Source organism: Bombus impatiens, unplaced genomic scaffold (assembly GCF_000188095.3).
Source record: "Bombus impatiens unplaced genomic scaffold, BIMP_2.2 scf_0543, whole genome shotgun sequence".
Lineage (NCBI taxonomy): Eukaryota > Metazoa > Arthropoda > Insecta > Hymenoptera > Apidae > Bombus > Bombus impatiens.
The window spans coordinates 2,576,992-2,589,388 of NT_176962.1; the positions used below are offsets into that span (position 1 = coordinate 2,576,992).

Below are 12,397 nucleotides of genomic sequence, written 5' to 3' on the forward strand. Positions count from 1 at the left end.
CACACGTGAAACCATTTAAAAGCAAATGCAAATAAAAACCGGGCTTGATTGTAGCGCGAACTGTCGACGTCGTCCTGGTTTCCATGCTTCCTTCCCGTGTTTCCCCCTTGTTGGGAATGTTGCAACCTTGCTGTGACAGCAATTCATGCACTTATAAGTCTCCAACATTTCGTAACGAATACTTGCTGTCCGATCATTTCCATTGCTAATCATGATTCAACTATAAAAAAAAAAAAAAAAAAAACTGGCGAGTAGCAACATTGATGCATACATCACTATGCATTACACAAATTTGCTAGTTATGTCAGGATTTTATCGATATTACGATCATGTTCGCCGTCGTGTATAAAATATTTTTGCATATACCTAAGGCAATGAAATTGAAATATGAATCTGTACTGTATCGCCACTATTTCAATTTGCCTGTCATGTACCATTAGATTTTTTAGTAATACACGTAGTTCCTCGAAGCTGAAACATTGCTGTGAAAATCATAGTGATCAAAGATTTCAAAAGATTGGTTCATTAAAGAGCTTTTATAGGAAGATTGTGAAATATAAAAATGGAAAATCTGATCGCGAGAATCGTTGAACTGAAATTCGAGTTTCATATATTAACATTTAAATTATTAGTTATATACATCGGAGATACATTTCTATTTTCCTATTTTTACATTTTCCCGTATAATTTTGATAGTCGAAATATGAATCGAAATATCGGAAACACGATAATACTGCACCATATGCAAAGTTTAAAATAAAACGATTTGAAATAAACTAGAAATAAAATCCTCTCGACGGATTTATAAAGCGGAATTTATACACTGACAATAGACCTATGATTGCAAATTTGGCATTTGAAAATGAAAGTAGCCTATGTTTCAATTACCTTGCGAATATAGGTAAATATTTTTATCCCACCTATGAATTTTTACTACCTACGAAACATCAAATACCTTGTCCATTACATTCTAATAAATATTATGTTAGTTATGTTAGAATAATATGCTTTTGCTGATAATATCCTTCCTACGGCACATTATAGGATCCAATACAATTCCCTTTCGTCTGGAATACGCAAAAAAAAAAAAAAAGAGAAAATACCTACATTTATAGATACGAAACTATACCTACGAAGAACCAATAAAACGAACGAAACGAGAAAGTAACGAGACCCAACAACCCTTGTTCGCACCCGAAAGCAATGACGTTTCCATTTCTCCGGCCATAAGGTCCCTCTGTTGGTATCGTCCGCAACGAAGGTTCGTTCGCTTGGCATAATGATATCTCGGTCGGGGCGTTTTTCGCCGGCGAAATTTATGGCGTGGTAATAGAGGGTAAATTAGAACCACATGACTAGTCGCGCCATCAATCTCCCTGGAGCGACCCACGCGGTACCGAGAGCCCCCTTCGAGTTGCCGCGAATAAACCGAACTTGTCGCGTGCCTATGGCGCGACGTGCGACGAATTCCTCCGCGACGGAAGATTAAAATCTTCCCGGCCGTCTTGTGCAACCCTTCGTTATCTAATTATCCTGCCAGCGGTTATCTGCGCGGTGGAAATCAGCGCAGCGAGTCGTACTTCATAACCCGAAGCCCTTCGGGGTCCGGCGTAATATTTTTTCGCGGGCATCTTGCGTTCTCTGCGAAATTTATCGTTACATTCCCTCGACGAGAAACGCGCGAGTCGGTTGTTCGGTGCTTGTTACGTGTCGCGTTTCTAATTCATTTTCTTTTTTTTCTCTTCTCCTGCTGCTTTTCTTGGTGTTTTGTTTAGCTGGAGATAATGATCGTAAAGAACGTTATTTTTAGATGATAATAGAACGTACATCAGATTGATAGTAAAATATATTTAAATATATTGGAAATGAGAGACTGAGTTCATGATTACTTGAAGTATTTTGTGATCATGATCAGGATAGTATGAATATTATTCAAAGTTATCTGAAACTGGCCGGGATTGTTTAAATCGGGTCAAAGTCATCTAAAGCACTTTGGTGGCCATGGCCAAGATAGTTCAGAGACCTTTCAAGGCCATGTCAACTTCGAAGTAGCTTTTCACATTAATTGAATTATCGAAACCTTTCCTACAGTTGCTCAAATACTTGTCTAACCCTTTACTTGTTCTACTTGTTGAACACCACGGTCAAAATACGTTGATAGAACATTCCGAGTCTTCGCTAGCATCTGCGATAGAAAAGATCGAGGTTAACATCTAAATAGACCTAACTGACCTAAGCAAGAATGCTATTACTTGACTCAGCAAGAATGAAGTTGCTAGGACACATATCCGACCGCATAAGTAGAAAAATATCTGGTACGTTATATATAGACCTTCGTAATATTTCCAACTGACTCTCAGTAATTCCTATCTTGTATTATTTGATCTTAATTTCACTTAGAAATTTAATTCTTTCTTTGTGAAGCTCTCCTTGTTTCAAGACATCTAGTCTCAGGTATCTGGTTCAGTTGATCCACGCGGCTGTTGTCGTGTCTGCCACAGAATCGGACTACAAGCTAGCTTAGCCGGCTCATGCGTAGAAAACTAATTTCACGGTTCGTTAGATACTTACAAAAATTGGTACGCACCATAGAGACGCATCGCAGCTAAGCAGTAATTTACTCCTTACCGCCGTATGAAGGGCCGCGAGAAAGAAGAAAAAGGAACGAAAGGAAGAAATAGCTAACAAACCCACCGCCGAAAGCCCAACGACACCAAACTCCTATTGTCTCGAGCCAAAACGCCAAGCGGTCAAAACGAATTGGCCAGGCAAGAGAGTATCGTGAAAATGTTTCAGACCAACGTCTTTCACCCACGCAGCTTTTCCTCGGTAGCGAGACGTTTAAGCCACGGCGAGATTCAAAGCATCCGCACGATGAAACGGCCACGCAGTGCCGGAAGGAAACAACGCTCGGAACCGCCTACAAAGGCCATCGCTGCTAATTAGTAAGATTACAGCGGTGCCGTGCCCTTGCCGCGGTATTGCCTCGGCTTCTTTTTAAATTCCAGATGAGCCTGTGCGAGAGTTACGAGGCGTCTGGTGTTGCAGAAAAAAGGCAAGGGAAAGAAGAAAAGTCGTGGCACAACACGAGGAAAACTTTTGGGAAAACATTGTTCAAATAAATAGCATGGAAAACACCCTGGTTGCTCTTAGTTTGTCGCCTAGTTTATTTGTTAGAGTTAGAGCATGATTGCGCTATTTATGATAGGCACGAAAATCAGAGAAAATCTGCGGTTTTGGCAACACAAATTTGAAATTATTATACTAAGGTGTTATGTAATCTAGTCAAGTTTTAAAATTGATCAGTAGTCAAAATAATTAAAACGCCCAGTGGAAACAGTTGTAGCTCTTCTGTTCGTCTGACTATAACCAGACAATACTACTGAATTTCAAGCTAATCTTAAGTTTACTTTCTAAATGTCTTTTTATTTGACGTCTTTGTGTTCTCTGAATTATAAGGTACGATGGAATATTTCGCTTAAAATAGCAGCGTAAAAGAATAATGAAATGAAATAATGAAAAATCTTTGTGGTTGTTTCGCTAGAATATCGTTCGTAAAATAAAAGGTCTTCCTGATTTGTTTGGCTAGAACGTTCGCCAACTAGGATCGAATTTTTTGCATTTTTTTTGAACGAATGAGTAAGTAATAAAAAAACAAATAGCGATCGAACGAATGCCAATCGATTAAAATGCGAGTAGAATTTCTTTATAAAACATAGTTACAACGCGCAGCTTCTTTAATTCATCGATTCCAAAATTTTCAGTACTTTAAAAAATAAAATCCATTCTGTTTACACACTAAAGAAGTAAATTCGAACGAACTGACCTGCTTTTCTTTTTTTTTTTTTTTTTATTCCATTGATTTGCCATCGACCCTTGTTAACGTGGCTTTACCAAAGCTCGTATAATTTCTCGTTTCGGTTACAAAAGGTGCGCGGTACTTTTACTGTAAAAGTAGAGGTTTTCGGTTATAAATTACTGGCCGTGTACATTTTGTGTACAAACACGATAGAGATGTGTAGAGAGATCCATTGAACCGTTTCAGTCAAGTGCGCGCGCACCGAACCGTATTTCAAAATCGATTTTCCCGAAAGCGGTGACTCGTATAGAAAAATTGCATTCTGTATTTTCAATTGAATTTTTTAAAAAGACCTACTTTCGTTTGGAATTACATCAAATATTTTGCAGCATGCTACGTGTTTTCCATATTCGTAAATGAGCGCAGCTTTCAACAGCATTCTACTATTACGAGCGCGGTTTTTTCTGTTTGTATATATCGCTCATTAATGCCTATATTTTTTAAATAAATTAATAAATTAAATAAATCGTTAAAATACTTTAAGGCTTGAAACGTAAATGGAGTTTATATCATTAGAATAGATACTTGTATAATTTCCTCATCTTTTCTAGATAAATTCAAATTACTTCCGGAATAAATTGTTTACATTGCACGAAAGAAGTTTCGAATAATCCTTATTTAATTTCTTCAATTTTTATATGCATATCTCAGTGTTATCAAATCTTGCGCATTCTCTAAGCGTCCCTTATATTACAAGCGACGATCACGTACCAAGATTCCCTCTTGGCCGGACACGTGGCCGCATTAGCATTTTTATCATCGTTACAACTCCGCCCAATTTAAAGAAATTATGTGCAATGAAATTCGCACCTGCCTTCGCGATACTTTTACGTTCCTACATTTATCCTTGCTGCATTAAACATTAACGTAAGCGAGGTTTATGTTTTCCAAGTATTGATATGTTAACACCTTCACATTCGATGGCATCAACGTGTTATCAAGTACAGGCCAAATGTTAGTATCCGGTGACACCGCGTTAATGCCACGTGCAAATCGATTTCTTACATAAACTTTACGAGCTTGAAATCTTACCAAAAAATACCAGTTATTGGCTAACGTTACTAACAAATTTATGCGCATGGCAAGGCGTTAATATATCGCTATATTTAGGCTACGATTACAGTGGATACCTGTTCCGATGAATTATCATTCTCTCGAAAAAGAACACCAGAACAATCAAATACATAGTCTTCAAACGTTTCATTCGTCAGAAGGACAGTTGGCGTAATTTCGCGTCTATTGTAACCACGGTTTCAGAAACATCTTTTAATAGACGATTACACAGTTTCTAAACGATCGACAGTAATAGGAGCACGCGAGTGCTTCATCACGCTCGACCTTCTAATTAATCGCCGTCTCGAGGATCAGCCACATATCCTCACGGAAATGTGGGTTAAACGTCGCCCCGTACAAGTAGCAAGAGACGCTGCATTGTTGTGGCCGCAATCGACGAAACGGCAAGTCGCGTGTGTCTGACTAATTAGGGATGCCCAGCCACGGCCAGAAACACGAGAATAGGAGACGAAGGACGAGCTATCAGGTCAGCACAACCCTCTCCTTCATCGATGCCAATTTTCGTTCATCGCTTTTTTTCCCGATTGAACACCAGCCGAAACTGTGCTCGGCAATTTGTCCTTCGAATAAATGTCACCGTCCATCTAACGAGTGTATTATCGATGCGGACTGTGGCTCTCTTTCTTCTGATCTCTCTACTAACCACCTTTTATTCGATGCCTCGTTTCTCCCTTTATTTTCTTTTTTCTTTTGCCGTTTTGAGAATCGCTTTTGGTCAATTTGCTACTCGTGGTGGATATCTGGAAACGAGAACAGATATAAAAGAGCGAGAGGGAAGAATAGGACACGTTGTGCTTGTTGCGGTTTGCTTTTCTTCTTCTTCATGTGTTTGCCTTTGAGCTTGTTTGGCATTGTGTAACCGGTTCGTAGCTTGCGTTCGCTTGATAAGCTTGCGTGTAGTTTTTGTTTTTGTGGAGGCGGAAATTTGGACGAACGTGTTTAGATTTTGTCAGAGTGATTTGTCATCTCTCTAATGGCATGATCGGTGTTTCAAGTATTTACTTTGATTAGTTGCTGGCGTTTGTTTGATGTAGTTATCAGAATAGTTTGCTCTTCTCTTTTAAGAATTATGTTTTTTTAAATACTTGCTTTGAAGTTGCTTTAGTCGTGTAATATTAGTGGTGTACTATTCACGGGTTATTTATGTCCATGCAATGCGGCGAAGGCGAAGGGAAAATTTATGCAATTACTTCCACTTCGCAACCATAAAACATTCCGTGAAGAATAGCAATTTATACCGCATTGAACGAGCTTGGAGACCTTGTGTTTAAGAACCTGCGCAGGATCCTTGCAAAGCCAGAAGAAAAATGAATAACTCACGTTTCCTGATATTTATTACTCTCGCCACTACTGAACGCCGAATTCGTCCCCAACGTTCACTCATTTGTTCAAACATAAAATTGTTAACTTAACGAACTAGTCACTCCAACAAACCATTCATAAAAAACCACAACGCGATTTATTAAATCTTTTACTTTCATCGATAACTCTTAGGTTCGATAATCCTCTACAATTAATATCGATAATCCTCGAGATAATCAGAATCAAACTCCCCCCTAAAATTCTAACTAAAACCAAAATGTCGAAGAAAGTTGTACGTCGCACTACCGAATAACAATAACATCGAACAAGCAGGCAGAACAGAACACTGGAGGAAAAATCGAGCAAAGAGGAATCAGGAAAAGAACGTCAAACGTTACAGGGAAGTTACGATTCGCTAAAAGACAAAGAGACCGACAAGAGAGGAGGAGGGGCGACGGTTGAATCGCTTAATGCCAGCGAAATTCGCGGTATTCAGTAGCACCGCTTCCGCCGGCGGCGCTTCCGCCGCGGTTATAACGTCGTCGTCGAAGAGAGAGAATTGAAAGGTGGTATGTACGGTTACACGGTTGAAATACGCTCCTCTCATCGGTTTTCATCCGGCTGCGGAAGAAAGGGCTCGTGCAAACTGCACTGAGATACCCGGGAATCTATTTCAAATTACTTGGACGAGAGTTCTCCTGATGGACTTATGAAGGCCATTTGTTTTATCACTGTTGAAAAGAGCCAAAGTACGGACAATGGGGCCAAAGGTTCAATGAATACATCGTGTCTCTCCACTCCCCTTTCCTTCTGCCGTCGTTCCGCCAGCGCAATCGCGCCGGAATAATAAGAGGTTGGCGTGCATATTTTCAAGTTTCGCGCAATTTCCTACTCATAGTATCGCGCAACGTAAACAAAAAGCAGCAAAGGGGAACGGGAGCAGAACGCTAACGAGCGTTATCCTGTTCTTCCTTTAAAAGTTCGTATACATTTTGCTGTAATCTTCCCAGCACCCACCCCCTTCCTTTTGTCGCTTGCCACTGTCGTCTTAAGTGACGAGCTAATTACGCGCTCTTGCAAAATTGAGAGACAATTGGATGATACTTTTTAGACAAAGCGATATTTAGGTCGCTTTGAAATTTATTATAGAAGTTAAGAAAGCTCTGTTAATGCTACTGAATGCTACTTTCTTTATCATTTAATCTGAGCTTTCGTTTATTTATGAAAGGAAAAGACTATAGTTGAGTGCAGCTTTTTATTCTAATTTGAAATCTAGAAACTAATAATTGTTGAAGAAATACAATTGTGAAGTAATGAGCTGATATAATTGTAAAAATTCATGCATATATAGATTCGATATTATTTTTACGGTAGTTTCATATTAAGGATCGTTATACTAGATTTCATGATCGTATCTAACCGTGTAACTTATGGTAGTAACTCTCAGGCAGAACTGGAAGTGTCACAATAACCGAGTAGGTACCTAAGCGGTGTGGCGGAGAGCAACTCCACAGTGACCTTGAACGGTCAATTGATTTCAAACAAACTATAGTACCCCAAAGACTTGCCAACTCACGTTATTAATTTCTGTTTTAGGTAAGCCATGCATCTCCCTTGGCTCTCTCCACGGTACAAGCACCGTGTAAGTACTTGAAATTAATCATTAATCTGTATATTACGATAAAATCAACGTGACCGAAATTCAAAACTCCGTCGTAATACAATTCACTTTCCACTTTCATTTGCACAGCGACGATTAAACTGTGTTAATTGAAATAACGTTTAAACAGAGGTTGACACGTCTAATTTGCCAACTGAGATAGGTTTGTTCAAAGTTAGCGAGTTACGGTCTTATGCAAACGCAAGGCGCGTCCACATGAGACGATCACACGCCAATTTACTATCTCGTTGTTGCCGTATTAATCTCTTGACTACGTTGTCCCTTAACTAAAAAATTTCCACATGTAACGTAAAATAATTTCAAATGTAAGAAGATACGACATAATTTTTTCTAGAAAAAGTTGAGGATTCCAGTAACGAGTTAACAAAATGTACCATAGTTACTATATTAATGAAAGAATGTTAACGCTATAAAAGAACATTTTAAGAATATAAACGCATGACAGGATTGGATCTTAAACAGAAGTCGGGTGAAAACAGCACGGCAGGGGACGCATTAAATATGACTGCGCGGCGACCGATGTGTGAACTACGGTAGAACTCCATTTATCTGAACCCATCAGGGGACAGGAGTTCGTATATAACTAAAGTTCATGTACTAATAGAAGTTCACTAATTCTACCCACCACTAACGATTTCTCGTTCAAATAATTTGATTTAATCGACAGAAGTTCATTTAACCGGGCACTAACTAAAATTTCGTTTCGATATATGGAGTTCTACTGTGCCTCCATACTAAAATATATTACGTCTGTGAAACGACTTACCATGTGCGAATGTACCATCCCTCCTTGCATTTTCCAGTAAAGTTAGGTATATTACATAATTAGGTTTCACTATTTTCAACTGCTGAGACTAACAAAATAATTTTGCCCAATTCTTTTTCTAAATGTGCACTCCATTACATAACATCGTATAGCTCGTCTTCTTCAAATGACCTAGATGAACATTTACACCCGTACCCGTTTCTTCAAACCCGTTCCTTGAGCTCGGTTCAAGGGGATCTTGATAATTTTAATAGTGGAAGTTTTAACAGGTCGATTCGCAAAGCTTCCTGTCCATTGCGAATCTCGTCAGACGCTGGTAAAACTTTTAATTCCTTTCGGATTACCATGTATCGGAAGCTATTTGCCGAGTATCTGACGCCCACCCCTCTTCTTTCGAACTCCATTTTTACGGCGCATTAAATCGCGATCGTTTGTCAGGGTTTCGACTCAAATCTACGGGAACAAAGCGTTTCCGTAAACACGATCAAAATTCAAGTGCCGACAAGTTTGCCCTAGGAACTTCGTCTCCCTTCGGGCATTACTCGAAAATCTCCCCATTTGCTTCCAGGAACGACAGAAAATTCATCTCAAGGATAGGAAGCATCTTGATGCACCGCTTTAATGCGCGCCGTTGTTACGAAAGATTTCAAAGGAGAATATAGGGACTGATTTTGAATATCTGTATATTCTGTAGCAATTTTTGTCATATTTAAATTTATCAGGAAACCTTGTATACGTTGATAAATCAAAATTCGTGCAGTAATATCAATAATCGGTTGCCAATGATCGCTTTGCGTCGAATTTAGGCAGAAAAGTCAGTGCTCGGATAAAAGATTTTTTTTTATTTATTTTATTTGTAGCAGTTATCGTTACATTACGGATCGTAATTAAAAGAATGGAATGTAAACAAAGCTTTGTTACGTCCTGCAAATACCGTAATAGAAACTCTTTGAATGTTTTCAATATTTTCCTATATTTCTTTAATCGTTATTACTGGAAACTGTCATGCAACGATGCTCCATTTCTTTTATGACGTAACATTACGGTATTTAAATACCTGCTTGGTTACAAAAGCTATTCTGTACAAAATTGTTTGCATTGTCAAAAATAACACTGGCTTTTTTTCTCTTATGCTTCTCAGAGAAACAAGGCAATATATGATAAAAATTCTATCGTAAAATACGTAATAAAATCGATAACCGTTGTTGTATTTGCATTCGACCGAAACGTTCGGGATTTGTATTTGCATGCGAAATAAATTCAAGATACAGCGGCAAATAAATAAATAGGATGAGAAAGTAAGCGCGATTTCGTTGTAAAACTTGAATACAATACAAGTTAGTAGACAGGCCGTAGAAAATGATGAACGGTAATATAATAATAAAACCGAGCAAAGTGTGAACCTCGGGAAGAGCACCGTAGAGATGTCACGAATAATGGTCGGAAATAAATTTAGTCGCAGCACGCTTAAAGAGGTAGAAGGAACAATGGACAAAGCAATACAACCGAACGACTGGATATTCCTGTTATCGTCCAGAGTATGAACTGTACGAAGAATAATTTGAGAGTTGTAAATTTTTGCCAGTAAGTTGTTACGGACGACGAATATTTGGTCGAACTTGAGAAGTTCAAATTAATTAAGAAGCAATTGTTGAATTTTGCAAGTGTTTTCGTGGATGTATTTAAAATTAATTTGCAGTAAAAATTGAACAGTCCGGAATTTTATATTATTCTATCTTTACATCCGAATTTTTTAAAAGTCTTTAAACTTCGATCCCCTCGGGGCTTCTCTTTGTTCTTTAAGCTTCGATCCTCATTCTTTGATTGTTTGTCTTGGAAGACGGAAGTAATTCGTTCGCTCCTCGACCATTGTCTATTGTTAAATTAGTTGCAAACATCGCGTACTACTTTAGATGAAGCTTTACGTAAGTTGGTGAAATTTATTTGATTTATTTCATCTTAATTACGCTACATCTACTTCCTTCGTGTAACTATTGAACTAATATTACAGATGAATAGAACATTTAAAATGCATTAAATTTCGCTTTCCACCTTTTTCACCTTAATCTTTCTCTTCTTAAGTGACTTTCTCAATGGAGGCAATACATTTCGCAGTAGCCACTTCTCGACCTTTCGAAAGCGCATTCTGAGCCTAGAAAGGTCTGTAACGACGCGTCTGTCGTGCGCGTAAATCAGAGTCGTGTTATTGGATATTTACGTCGATCAGATATCGTCGCCAGACGTATCGGAGGAAACGAGGGGCACGCTCGTTCACGTCTCGGAATTTTCCCAAGAATTTCCCAGCTAGGATCTCTGCGTCAACAACGATGCTACCGATACTCCACAACGATTGTACGATATCCTCGGTATCTTACGCGTCAAATTAACGAACTGCAGCTGTTTTCTTTGCGCAAACGCTGTCGTAAGTTCTTTCATTTTCGTTTAATAGTCATCGCATTTGCATATTTCTTTACTTCTTTTTATTTGTACAAATATTTTGGTAGTTGGAAACGTGTGATTTTATTTATTTATTCAGAGCCGTATAAAAGGTCTAGCTAAATATTAAGCAAATAAATTACAAAAAAAATATAATAAAAGGATTTTATCTTGCGAATGAATCACCACGCTTCTCGCGAAATTTGAGGCTCAGCTGAGAATTCGAGCTGGCAGGGTTCGCCTCGATTATTACGCGCGCCGTCGCGCGGATTACGCCGCAATTACCATGAAGAGGGTTGAGTAGGGTGCATGGAGAGGCAGAGTCATCAGCCCCACGGATATCACGTAACGAAAAATCACATTACGCGGCTGGCGCCTTTATTTAAAACACCCAACCACCGACACTTGTCCGCGGACTTCATTCTCTTACCATTATCACCCTCCGGTACACGAGGGTGACTACAAAACTGTCGCGCTTTACCGCGCAACGGAAGGAAGTAGTTACGTTTTATAACCGACGCAATAATCGTTTCCACGGTCTACGGGGCGCTCGATGTGTCTCAGGCTCGTTGGGCGAACGCGTATCGCTCCGGTATATTCTACACACTGCCGAAAGCTCGCTGCCAAATTGATACAGCATGGTTGTTCGTGGTACGTTTTAGAATCGTCACAGTTTATGCCAGAGATACGCGTATCTTCTATTAAATTTCGCGAATGAAACGTTTTAATTGAAACATTTGACATTTATCGTTTTGCTGTAAATGAAAATAGTTTTTGATGTATATTATATTATACGCTTGACAAGTTATTGAATATTTAGTATAACGAAGATAATACGAGACTGATAGGTTTCTTGAATAAAGGAGATTTGGAACAGAGAGAGTGATGAATACTTTGTACAGGCATTACGTGTGAATAATTGATATGATGGAAATTAACCTAGAGTGTTGAAGATTTGAAAGGAGAGTGTTTAAATATATTATTACATTATTACGTTATTCGAGCCATCATTTATTAAACGAACATTCTAGTTACAAATTGCACATTTACTGCGTGTATCGTGGGAGATTCTAAATTATATTATGTTTCAGAAATCTTATTATAAGCTTACAATATTTTAATATAAATTAAACTTAAGATTAACAGATGTTTAATAACTAAAACTTCTTATAAATTATTACTCTTTTCTCATTTATTATTAATATTAGTTTCCCATTATTTATCTGTTCTTTCTCGGAAAAAACTGACACATTTTTCATTCCATATCGTTCACTCCTCC

General features: G+C 38.5%; 1 protein-coding gene across 2 annotated transcripts in view; it reads left to right on the forward strand.

Moving 5' to 3' along the window:
* Window positions 1-12,397, forward strand: part of LOC100740629 — a 463,615-nt gene that overhangs the window by 50,241 nt on the left and 400,977 nt on the right. The window lies entirely within an intron of this gene.